Source organism: Salminus brasiliensis, chromosome 5, assembly GCF_030463535.1.
Source record: "Salminus brasiliensis chromosome 5, fSalBra1.hap2, whole genome shotgun sequence".
In the NCBI taxonomy this organism is placed as follows: domain Eukaryota; kingdom Metazoa; phylum Chordata; class Actinopteri; order Characiformes; family Bryconidae; genus Salminus; species Salminus brasiliensis.
In genome coordinates, this window is record NC_132882.1 from 44207393 (window position 1) to 44220852 (window position 13460).

A 13460-nucleotide genomic window follows, 5' to 3' on the forward strand; every position below is an offset into this window, starting at 1 on the left:
CTGATTGGCTAAAGAGAATAAGACTAACAGAGTAGTGATGGATTTGTTGATGAGCGATGGCCGTGTACGGAATTTGCTAATAAGCAATAGGGCGAAGAATTAGCGAAGCTATATCAGCGTTTTACTGTTAAAACAACGAGGTGGAGCTGGAGTCTACGGACTGTACAACAATGTTAGCGTCCATCTTTCAGATTTTTGGATTTTTTACAAAATTTAAGGTGTGCTTACCTAAATTACCCAAAAATGTAGCTAAAAAGTAAGCTTTACATGGTGGAAAATGAGAAGTAGCAACATCTAAACATCGGAAGTTGAAACCTCCAAAGGAAAAAAACACAGAAATGTAACAAATTTAACAGTAAAAATGTTACGATAGTTTGCTTTTTCAAAAGCCTGCTATTAGTCTTACATTTATTTTATTTATTGTTATTATTGTAATTATTGGATTGTCTTACTGTGCTGTATTGTTGTAGCAGCTACTGGCTGCTAAATTTCCTTCGATATCAATAATGTATCTATCTATCTGTCTAGTTTTCACGCTCCACGAGAACCATTTCCATCCATTAATTGCATAAAACGCAACCATTCTACTGTGAAATTCTTGTAAAGCGTAACATGCAGTCATGCCACCGCAAGTGTCGTCTTCTGTACCTCCAGAAGTTCAAGAAATTGATCGACTGATAAGCTGTCATGAAAACTTTCTTGCTGTCTGGATTTTGCTTCAGTCTGCCTGCAAAACCACACTTCTCTACTTTCTCTTCACGGCAAGAAAAGACCCCCAGCTTCAACACTCCTTAAAAAATGAAGGATTCTAAAATTTAAAACCTACATTTTTGGAATGGACATCTTCTTTTTTGGAGAATCTAAGGGTCTTTCACATTGTGTGGAGGTTCTTCCAGCTTTCAGAAAGGTTCTTCACACTCTTGGTCTCGCTTTCAGAAAGGTTTCCTCAAAGAGTATCTGTACATACAAGGTTTTTGAATGGAAATCTTATACTGGATCTTCTACAGAAATCTTTTGGATTGCAGGGCTTTTTATAAAAGTTTATTATAAAAGTTCTTGATACCCGAGACGTCCGTGATCTTCACTTTCTGAACGTTCTTTGTAAATTTCTTCCACAGAGCATCAAGTTCAAGTTCCTCAACAAACCTTAAACCTTACCAGTGTTTTTAAAGATTGGACCGGCATATTTCTGTAAAAGCAAACTGGCTTCGTCGTACACATTCCATCAACGGAAATTAGCATTAGCTCTAATGATCATTAGTTCTAAACCCTAAAAACTTCGGCTCTACACAGCTTCATTAACATTGTCGTTAAAAAGGAATCTAAAAGCTTCATTTTCTAAGCAACACTTAGGAGTTTCAAGAAGGTTCTTCACCCTCACCCCCTTTGTAATTGTAATTTTTCTCCACATTACGTAAAGATCAAGTCCATTAACAAAGCTCTGCTAGGTCGGATTGCACAGATGAACGATAGTTTTAGATACGGACAAACTGCAGCATATTATTATTTTTACATCACAATCTTCTAAACAACGTCCTGAGAAGAACTGAAATCACAGGTTCACAACCTCATGTTTTTTTTGTGGTCATTCATTACATTTTGAAAAGTTTTGAATTGTGAAAAGTTTGGACAGTAAAAATATAAAAAAAGATAAATAATATTTGAGAAATGGCAGAATTTTTACTTCTTATATTGCGTCTGTATATTTGTAAGATTATAGACTTGATTAGCGACCCATTCCAACAGTACAAACTCTAAAAAAATAAACTTTTTTAAAATGGTACCAGAGTTTTTTTATAAGCGATTCTTTAGAAGAATCATTTTTGGTCTTCTAAACAACCATATTTGAAAAAGTGATTTGTCCCTTTACCTTATGAACTTTACAGAACCGTTAAACAAAGCACACGATTCCTATTAAAACATTACAAAAGTTCTTTAAACTCAAAGATCTGGAAAACTGAGCTGTTCCCTAGGTTCCTAAAGGTTCCTTAGGTAAAGTTTTGATGGCATCAATCCATAAAAAAACTTTTTGGCCACTATATTTCTGAGTAGACGTCCACCACATGAAATAAGAAGGTTTGTCTGGAGACAAATCTCCATTAAAATGCATTTAATAGTCTAACTTACGTAGTCTTACAGTTTCGTACAAGTCCAGGTCCTGAAAACCCGCTGAAAAACTTCTGCAAAAAGTCTCTGAGAACTGGACCTAAAGCAGGGAAGTGAATCTAAAATATTTGACTCATCTTGTATCTAACTGCTTCTTGTTTTCACAAAAAAGTATATATATATATATATATATATATATATATATATATATATATATACAATAGAAGCTATTAAATTCAACCGTCACACAAAAAACCTGCTGAACTTTCAACTGGAAGTCAATGTAAGACGACTGTATGACTATCCAAGTCATTTCGGAGCTTTTCTATTGGTCCAATCACCAAGAAAATCTGAGACCACATTAAAAAAAAACAACTGCCAGATTAAAATTTACAGCATTTAGCTGAAGCTCTTTTCCAGAGCAACTTACAAGGTTACTCGTATTACAGAGGAGGGCCGATGTAGTGTTAGGAGACTCGCCCAAGGACTCTTATTGGTGTAGCGTAGCACAGTCACCCTCACTGGGAATCGAACCCCAGTGCCACATCAAGCACACATTTACATTATGTCAAAAACTGAAAAAGATTAATATGATATTAATATGAACAGATATATGATATCTTTCTCAAAAACTGCACATATAATATCATCATCCGGTGCTCAGCCGACATAGGTCCATCTATAAAGCACATCTTTAAAAGATTGAAACATGAACAATAACCAATGAAAGACTATTTGGACCAATTAAGATGACTTTGCCCGTACAGCCCATTCCTGAAGATCACTGTAAAAGTGCACCGGCTTCATTGTACAACACCATAGATGGAAATAAGCTGGAACCACTCTGACGCCACAGCGCCATAAATGTTTTTTGCCTCATAACAAACAACAGTAGAACTAGAGTATTTAGTGCTAGATAGAACTATTTCTTTACAAGGTTCTTTAATGAACCTTTAAAGAGCCCTTTCTCTTTGGAGGAGAAGGTTCTATAAAGGCTCTATAAAGAACCACTTTTCTTGAACCAGAAGACACCTTAAAGAACCCTTAATATGTACATATTAATATAATGTACATATTAAGGGTTCTTCAAGGGTTCTTCGATGTAGTTTTTGAGATTTCTATGCTGTTCTAGTCATCTTTTATGAATAAACATTTTTGTATACAGTATCTTCTACAAATGATTCAGTATCCACTATGAATTATCTCATGTTTACTATAAATCATTTAGTATCTACTACAAATTATTCAGTAACTACTTTAACTTTTTTCAGTATGTACTCTGGAAATGTAGTATCCACTATGAATTACTCAGAAACCACTGTGAATTATGATGTATCCACTATGTATTACTCCATATTTACTATAAATCGTCCAGTATCCACTACAAATTATTCAGTAACTTATCTTTTTTCAGTATGTACTTTGGATATGCAGTATCCACTATGAATTATCCCATGTTTACTATACATCATTCATCAGTATCCACTACAAATTATTCAGTAAGTGCTCTAACTTTTTTCAGTATGTACTTTTCAGTATGTATAACTTTTTTTCAGCTTTATTTACGTTGTCATTTCATAAAACACCTATTTTGAAGGTTATTTCAATTCAAAAAAGGTTGGTTCTTCACCCTCACCCACCTACAAAAGTATACATAAAATGATTCTCCTACAGTTCTAAAGTTAAGTTCGGATTCTAAACTCCTTCAAAAATCCAGGAACACACCTCAGTGTTAGCAAACCATCCACTGAGTACAATTCAGAACATGCAAGTTGTGCTATTTTGGTTCTTCTTTTCTTGCACCACATTCCAGTTTCATTTCACAGCTTCAAGAACCATCTTCTGTACTTCAGCAGAGTCAACAATACATTTACTGAAAGGGGTTTTTGCAACACAGAAGATCTGTAAAAGCCAATAGTTCCTTAAAAGCCTTTCAGTGCATGGACTGCAAAGTTGGACATCTCAGTTCAATTATGGTCCTTCAAGAAACTAATAGGGTTTCTGTTTGGTGTCGCTCAAAGAACCTTTAAAGATGTTGCAACCCAGGCAACCCAGACTCAACAACAGTCCTACGGTCCACTAATGGTCAAATAACATCGAAAGCAACCATGAAAACTACCAGAGGAACCCAGTTTGGGACAAGACAGGCGTCTCTGCAGCAGAAGACAATGGAACTTGGAGATGTTGCTGTTGGACCCTCAAACATGACGAATAGAGGCCTTGACCAAGTGCATCAGTCCTGACACCTGGCTTTAAAAGCCTGAGCTCGGCCTTCGTCCTGCTGAGATGCGCTCTGAAGGACAGACAAGTAGATGGAGCCCGAGCGAGAGGTAGCCAAACTGAGAAGGAACAGCGAACTGCTTTAGGACAGGGGTGGTTTGCTCAGGGGAACCACATGAAGGTCGAAACAAACATGTCGCCTGCCTCACATCTGTCTCTGAGGTTTCTCCCCTCTTTCATTCTTCTCTTCCTGCCTCGCTCGAGCTCGTCTTCAAAAAACAGCCAAGCCTCACTCACACTGCCTGCACCTGAAACGCTCAGCAGGCCGCCTTGTTCAACCCCCCGAACTGCAGCCTGGTTACCCGTTCTCATCTCACACCCGTAAAAAACGAGGGATCCGATTGGTCACAGGATCCTCTCAGGACCATCCGCTGAAAGGTCCACGGCCGTTTCTGAGCATATGGAGGCCCTAAGCGACTTCCTACCCACCCCCTTTTCTCAATTACTGCACTAAGGAAGGTTTGAAAAGTCGACTATTCTGACGAGGCTAATGTTTTTTTCCTCATAACAAACAACAGTAGAACTCTGTATTTAGTGCTAGATAGAACTATTTTTAAAGGTTCTATCAAGAACCACTGCTCTTGAACCAGAAGAAACATTAAAGAACCCTTGGGTTTTTATTAAGAGTACTTCAAGGGTTCTTCGATGTAGTTTTTGAGATTTCTATGTTGTTTTAGTCATCTTTTATGACTATAAATGATATAATGACTATATTTTGTATACAGTATCTCCCACAAATTATTCAGTATCCACTATGAATTATCTCATGTTTACTATAAATTATTTAGTATCCACTTCAAATTTTTCAGTAAATAACAGGACGTTTTCAGTAACAACTAAAAATTATTTAGTATCTACCATGAAATATTCCATATCCACTATGAATGACTCAGAAACCACTGTAAATTATTCAGTATCCACTATGAATTATCTCATGTTTACTATAAATCGTCCAGTATCCACTACAAATTATTCAGTAACTTCTCTAACCTTTTTCAGTAACTACTGTTTTCAGTAACTACTGTAAATTTTCCACTTTAAATATTCAGTATCCGCTATGAATTATCCAATGTTTATTACAAATCGTCCAGTATCCACTACAAATTATTCAGTAGCTTCTCTAACTTTTTTCAGTAACTACTGTTTTCAGTAACTACTGTAAATTTTCTACTTTAAATATTCAGTATCCGCTATGAATTATCCAATGTTTATTATAAATCATTTAGTATCCACTACAATTTATTCAGTAACTAGCACTAGCACTTTTTCAGTAACACCTATAAATTATTTAGGATCTACTACGAAATATTCACTAACCACTATGAATTACTCAGTAACCCCTGTAGTCCAAATGATGAAGTATCCACTATGTATTACTCCATATTTACTACAAATCGCCCAGTATCCACTACAAATCATTCAGTAACTACACTAACTTTCTTCAGTATGTATGAATGTGTGAATATGCAGTATCCACTATGAATTTTTTACTTAAAATATTCAGTTTCCACTACGAATTATTCAGAAACTACTATGATTTTTGTTTAATACTCTGTATGACTCTGTATTTATGAAGTAGAGTACTCTGTTACTACTCTGGATTATACAGTATCCACTATGAAATGTTCCTTATTTACTACAAAAATCTTTTAGTAAGTCCTGAACCATAATTCATCTTATAACAATAATACTCTGGACTTTAAGGGATAGAACACTAAAAAGTAGTTGCGGAATAATTCATCATGGTTACTGAATCAGTTATTCCAGTATGAAGTATTCAGTAAGCTTAGTATGCAGTTATGCATCTTAAGGCTTTTTTCTCGGCAACCAGGATGAATGATCTGCTACATACAAAGTAAGGCCTTGAAACGTAGACCCGCCAGTGACTAATTATAGCGCGAGTTACTCTCAGGATCAGGGGGACCCACACAGTGGGCGTCTGATTCATCGCTGTGGGATTGTCAAATATAGGTTGTTTTGAGAGGAAAGACCCAGTTCTGAGGGATCCCTCATTACTCACGTACAGCGAGAGGGCGTACAGACAGAAAACGCAACCGTTACCGAAACAGTGAAAGAGCAAGGGGAGATGGAGGTAGCTGCTGATGGCTTTCGAGACGCCTGTACAGATGACTTCCCTTCAGTTAGTCATTCTCAGAAGGCTGCTGCGGTGATCACAGAGTGTTAACGCTGTTAATGCTGTTAACACTGTCTATCTACTGTAGAGATACGTGGAGATACGTGGCTGTCCGATGCCAGTGTTGGCACTGTCACACAAACGCAACGCCTGCTGGGTTCTGAAGCCAAAATTAGCTCTCCAGGCTGTGTGGGAGACGAGCTTCGCCCACTTCTTACCATCTATCTCCACCATGTGACCCAGCTCTCTTTCCGTAATGACCTTGAGGCCTGCGTTCTCTCTAAATAAGGGGATCCCTCACGCACCAGTGTTGCTCATCCCACACTTTCCCTGTTTCACACCAAGCTTTCAGAGGCTTTCAGAGGCTTTCAGAGCATTGTTTCTGCTGCAGTGGCTCCCTCCTCAGCCTGGCACCACTTTCTAGGCCCATCCAGCTCACTATGGAGAAGGAGGTAGGGTGGAAGGTACGTTTTCTGAGACAGGAACTTGCAAAGAACAGTCTGGACAGGACCTGGCAGTAGACAAGCCAGTTCTCTGGAAGCTCAGTTCGCTTCTGCTGCTTCGGTAGTTTCAGCTTCAGGCCTCTTCCCCTCAGTGATGTAAGTCCTGTAGGCTTTAAAGCGTGCACACAGTGGAAATGTCAATGGAAAGAAGCTCTAGCTGAGCTCGAGTGACATTTGGCTCCTTGATTGTGAAATGTAAGTGAATGTATTTCCATTACAAGCCTCTCTGGCTCGCTCTTTCTGTCTCTCACAGGCTCCTCCCCTGTTTGGCAGCTCAGTTTCTGTAAATGACCTGCGATATAAAGGGGCGGTACGCGACTTTTCCAGCGAAACATCGCAACTCAAAACACACTTATTTGGTGTTTTTTTTTGCTGGTTTTAGGTGACGCAGCTAAAGTCGTGCGACTCCTTGAGGGCAATGGCCACACATGACTGGCTCTGTTTTGTTTTTTTGGGGGTTTTTTCGGTCTAAAAAAAAAAAGTGTTTACAAGGCATGGCGGCTCCTGTGTGTCGGAAACACTGAACAATGACAGCGATGCAGTGATTAAAACACCTACAAATAAAAAAGAGTGATTAAAACACCTAAAACCAGCAAGAAAACTCTAAACCAGTCCTTTTTTTTTTTGTTTTGGTAATGTTTCGCTGGAAAAAGTAGCGTACCGCCCCTTTAATGACGCAGGTCATTTACAGAAACTGTTTTATTTGGTTTTCTTCAGTCTCAGATTTTTCCTTTTATTTAAGCAGGGTATTTACACTGAAATGGCCCAGACTGCAGCACACGAACGCCCTAGACCAAACCCTAAATAACACCAACTAAAGGAGATAGACATTCACGGTTCAGAGACGACCTGCCCCACTCTGGACGGCTTCTGGAGACCGTTCCTTCCACATGGAAGGTGCACCAGCACTGAAAAATACCAAACTACAAATCTACAAATAGTAGAACTTTAGTAGAACTTTGCGTAAACATTTCAACTTTGGGTTCAAAGAACCAGAATTTCAATTTGTAAAGTTTTCTGGATATTCCTAGAACGTTTATTTATTGGTTTATTCTCAGTTAAATACGGACAAATATCACATATTTTAAAAACTAATGCTAAACGCCACGTAAAAAAGTTCGTCATGTAAATTTTTTTGTTATCAGTTCAACAAAATATTAATATCCAGTTTAGTATTTTTTTTAATACAAAACGCTCACAAGACCTGCCTAAATTCAGAATTTAGGATTTAGAATTTACAATTTAGGACACATTGGTTAAATATAAATTTATATAAATATTTATATAAATATAAATAAATATAAGCAGTCTCAGTTCTGTGTTTCCCTGAAAACGGGGACCAAGGTATAAGTTGACATGTTCTTTAGGTTTGAACCGATGTAAATTACTGCTGGGTACACTATATGGACAAAAATATTGGGACACTCAGTCTCAAGCATGCCTAGCCATGCAGTCTGGACTAAGATGTTTTGTCCTTCTCCTGTAGAGCTGCCGTTTTGGAAAGACAGGTCCTATTGGGATGGTCATCCATCTCCATCCATTCTTAAAAACCTTAAAAGCTCATTTCACTGGAAAACTGGACATTTTATTGGTTCTCCATCACTGTGTTCATCGTTAGAACATCCCAAAAGTTCTCCTCATGGAGTCTAGTATTATTTAGAGTTCTCCTCAGATCAACACCTGGTTTGGTGGTAAATCAGGGCTTAATGATGGTAAATCAGGTGAGCTGCTGCTGCTGCTGCTGCTGCTGCTGATGGAGTTAAACACATCCTCCACGCTGTGCTGGCTGGACTGGACTGAGGAGCGTCCAGGAGAAACCTGGAGGAACCGAGCTCTGTTCTTCAGACTAGCTCACCGACAAGATCTCACTACTTTCTTTCTTCAAAATGAGAAGCTCTTGCTCCTTTATTATTATTTATTCCCAGTTCTTAATTTTCATACACTGGTGGTTCACACATCGTTCACAAGTGTGTGTGTGTGTAAAGCTGGCTAGCGGCCTAGCGGTGGAGATCACAAGGAGAGCTTGGCTTGGAGGATCTATCTCCTCATTGACTGAAGGTAAAGTTCAGGTTGGATTTAATAGAAAAGCATCTGGGGTCCTGGAACTCCAACAGAACTGCAGCGGAACATCTCAGTCCATCCAACATCTAGCTACCAACACAGTATCTGAAAGCTCAGAAGCCTGAGGTGTGAGCTACAGCAAAGCAGCCCAGGAGCAACATCTGTTCGAATACAACTAGATACCACCCATCAATGACCATCTTGCAGCTCTGGAGAACATGAGCTCTCTCAACTCGGCCTAGCGGGACTCGAAGCAACAGCTACAGAAGAACCGCAGGACAAGCTAGACGAACCACAGCCGGCTTGACCCCTTGGCAGTAATCGACGTCCAAGCCGGTGTTCTCTAACAATGCAAAGCAAGGCATGACATGAAATCTCTGGAGCCTGCAGATAAAGGTCAGAGTTCATAGCTTCCACCATCAGAAGAAGACTGGGAAACCACTGCTGGTACATTAAAAAAGCTCGTCTCACAAAAAAAGCACCTGAACGATCTCAAAAGGAGCCCAACCAGTGATCTACCGAGAGATTAAAGAGGACTGGGACGTCTCAAACAACACAGGCTGCAAACGCTACATCTACCAGAGCCGTAAGCTCGAACCCAGACGATGACTGGGACCAGATCATGCTTGCTGTTGGGGAACGTCGAGAGCTTTGGGAGGCCCTGAACTTCCCTGAAGACCTTCATGAAACCAACCAAAGTGGATGTCACATACACCCTTTACAAAAAGAGCTTCTGCTGGGGTTCTCTTTAAGCTCCTCTCTATTTATTATGCAGAATCTATCGTAAATTAGGCTTAGCATATTTTATGATGTCCCACAGGGTTCTATTTTGGGGCCCATATGAATATATATATATATGGTAATTCTGACTATAATGCTGGCTTATATAGGCAAGGGCTTACATATACAGGGTCTGAGAGGTTAATGATGACCAAACACACACACACACACACACACACACACACTCACACAGCTGGTCTACCTGCTAGCGTTTGTGGCATCTTATGAGTGACAAAGTGAGAACAGTGTGTGCGGGTGTAGGAGCACACCTGAACAGAACGTGGGGGTGGTGGTGGTGGTGGTGGGGGGTTTGTGTTGGAGTGAAAGAGTGAAAAGGAAAGAAGTGTGTGTATGACACACCTTATGAAAAAGGGAATCCTAGTCTCAGTATGAAAACTATTCATATTCATATGCATAGGAAAACACCGTCTATCCTGAAACACCTGCGAGGGAACCTGTCCTGTTCCCCTTTCAGACTTTCACTCTGCAGCAGTGCAGTCCCACGTTAGCAGCACCTGAACAACAAGGTGGTTAACCTCCTGAATATTATACAGCATAAACACCTTAACCTATATGTAACACTATATATATATTTATAAATATATTGTGTTTATGTGTTTATGCTGTATGATGCTAAGCCTAATTTACGGTAGATTCTGCATAATAAGTAGAGAGGAGCTTAAAGAGAACCCCAGCAGAAGCTCTTTTTGTAAAGAGTGTGTGTGACCTTCACTTTGGTTGCTTTCACAAAGGTCTTTAGGGTTCAGGGCCTCCCAAAGCTCTTGATGTTCCCCAACAGCAAATGTTGTGCTTCCTTCAGTGAAGCCAAGCTTGACCTGGTCCCAGGCATCGTCTGGGTTCGAGCTTACAGCTCTGGTAGATGTAGCGTTTGCAGCCCGTGTTGTTCCAGACCGTGTCCTATATATATATATATATATATATATATATATATATATATATATATATATAAATAACAAATCAGTCCACATTAGGATTTAATGGACTGTACTGTACTTATATATATAATAGACTGTATAGGACATACACTATTCTGTACATATAGATTTATTACAAATTTATTACACCTTTTATATTATTACATATATATAAATATTGTCCAATCCAATAAAAACATGCATCTCCAAAATAGTGAACTTACAGAAGAAAACTGTTGTGAAAATAAAAGTTTATTCCAGGTATTTCAATATATATATGAAAGGATTGTTAAACAAACCAAAGGCAGCTGCTTAAAACATACATATCATCACTGATATGAAAAAAACTCTCCAAAATCTCCAAAAACTTCTTAACTTTCAATGGAAGTCAATATAAATGTCATTTTGGAGCATTTCTATTGGTCCATTCATCATGAAACTCAATGTAAATGAATGATACAATGTAAAGAACAACTGCCAGATTCATATCTATCTATATCTATATGTTTAAATGTATGGAAACGGTACATTATCTATACATAATACACTCCTAACAACAAAGGGTTGTTTTAGCGATGCCATAAAGGCACCACTTTTAAGAACCAGTTCTCTCTCAGTTGTCCTTAATGTGAGTATTAAGAAGTTTAAAGACTTCAAATAAAGGACCTTCAAACCTTTCAAAGCTTCTTCATTTAGACATCTTAAGATATACGTTACTCTTACTTACCGGTTCATACTGTTATACTGTTTTTTTCGAGATATAAATATTAAGGAAACCTTGTACCTCTGTTTGATGGCTTCGCATGTCATTAAAATAGCTCACTGTGTAGATGTTACTTTGCAGGTTTCATAACTTTCCTCTGATAGATTTCAGGCGACGGATTTAACGTTTATCCTAACATTAAAGCGAACTGTCATCCTAACACACACAGTTTTACTTTGATCTTTATCTTCTTTCTTTAATGTAAAAAAGACGTAATTGTTTATTGTTGTATACTGGTTTATTATAATTTTTTATTAGTTTAAATATTTGAATTGCTTTGTTTTTATTAGTTTGAAGTATGTATTTAACTATATAATTTTTTGTATATATAGTTATATAAATATATTTATATATTGTATAAAGTTTTTTTTGTGTGTGTCACTTTGTCACATCATTTCAATCCATCAGTTGTTTTTTTTATATTGTAGAAGAAAATCTTTTTCCTTTACTTTTTGTTGAACATTTTTGAGATAGGAGGTTTTGCGCCATAATAAAAAATAACGAAAAAAAAGTACAACATATAATATATATATACATTTATATTTATATACATCATTATGAAAAACATGTTGATGAGCTGTTTTACATAAACACATGGCCGACCCTGTCACAGTGTACAATCAGAGAGGCAACCAGATGTTGACTTAGTTGAGGGGCCAGTTTAAGAGGGGGTACACCCCCCCCCCTTTCACCCCCTAAATCACAATGTATAACCAGAGATATCTACCAAAGGCTGTTTCTAGTGTTTTTTACTGTATAATCTAAGGCTATACATTCACGCCATCCTCTTCAAATCCACTCCGATTAGCCATAACATTAAAACCACCTGCCTACCATAGTGTAGTTCGCCCTTTGACTAGCGTTAGCATCAGATCCTATAAGTATCGCAAGTTGTGAGGTGGGCGAGGCCTCCATGAGCTTCAACGAGCCCACGGCGCCCATGACCCCGCATACCTTGCATACCAGGAACATCCCACAAGACCTGCCTGATGTTCTGGAGATGTTCTGAAGATCCAGTAATCTAGAACATCTCAGTGATTCTTACGCTTGTCCATCACCTTTAAGAACTGACTGTCCACCCCTGTATCCACACCTTGAGAGGAGCCACTGGAACCAGGTCCTCTGCGTTGGTCACTTCGCCCTCATTTGGTCAGCAGTGTGTATGTAAATCTATCTAGCCCTCCAGTCCCAGTTCCAGCATGCCCCCCCCCCCTCCTTTAAATGGATGCCAGCTGGTATTAACAACGGTTCACTTAAAGCAAACCAGCTGTCATTCAGGAACGATCATGTTCCACCCTGAGAGAACATATCTAGAACAACTAAAGACTGAAGATACAGACGTGTTTCATGCACCTTTTTTCTCTCCAGGTTGTGAAACAGCAGCTCAGCAGTGGAAAAAAATGCATTGCTCAACACTTTCTAATCTAAACCTGATCAGCAAGCCCACCCAGGCAAGCAGCTATCATCAAGATAGACGTAGGTAGCTGTAGGTAGGTTTTCAACTACATTTGTGAATCGCTGATTATTTTGGAGTCCAGGACTCGAGCTACAATGCTGACCTCTCTGCCGAGGCCTGCTGTAGGACATCCTGGGACTGACTGATGTAATATATTGTTTATTACAGCATTTGTTTGAAATTGTTCAAATATTATTGCATTTAAAAATCCAGTTCAGGTTCCTGGACGTACGATTGTATCCAAAAACCTTCAAATACTGTAGAGCCACCAAAATCACACTAAAATTATCTGTATTAGGCCCAATGGTGGGTCGTCTGTCGCTCAACAGTGAAAACTGTCGGCACTTCCAGCAATTGGACTAAGACTCATGCTGTACTTATTAGTTATGATGCTGAACGCGGATGCGGAGGCCATCCAGGATGTCCTTGGCCTGACCAATGC

The 13460-nt window shown here is 38.8% G+C and overlaps 1 protein-coding gene across 2 annotated transcripts in view; it reads right to left on the bottom strand.

Moving 5' to 3' along the window:
* Positions 1-13460, bottom strand: part of cd4-1 (CD4-1 molecule) — a 29133-nt gene that overhangs the window by 13811 nt on the left and 1862 nt on the right. The window contains exon 1 of one of the 2 annotated variants that reach the window (XM_072679059.1): positions 2128-2154. The exons of the other annotated variant lie outside the window; for it this stretch is intronic. The gene's annotated coding sequence lies outside the window, so the exon portion shown is untranslated. Of the gene's footprint in view, positions 1-2127; positions 2155-13460 lie in introns of those variants that run through there. 2 annotated transcript variants of the gene reach the window in all.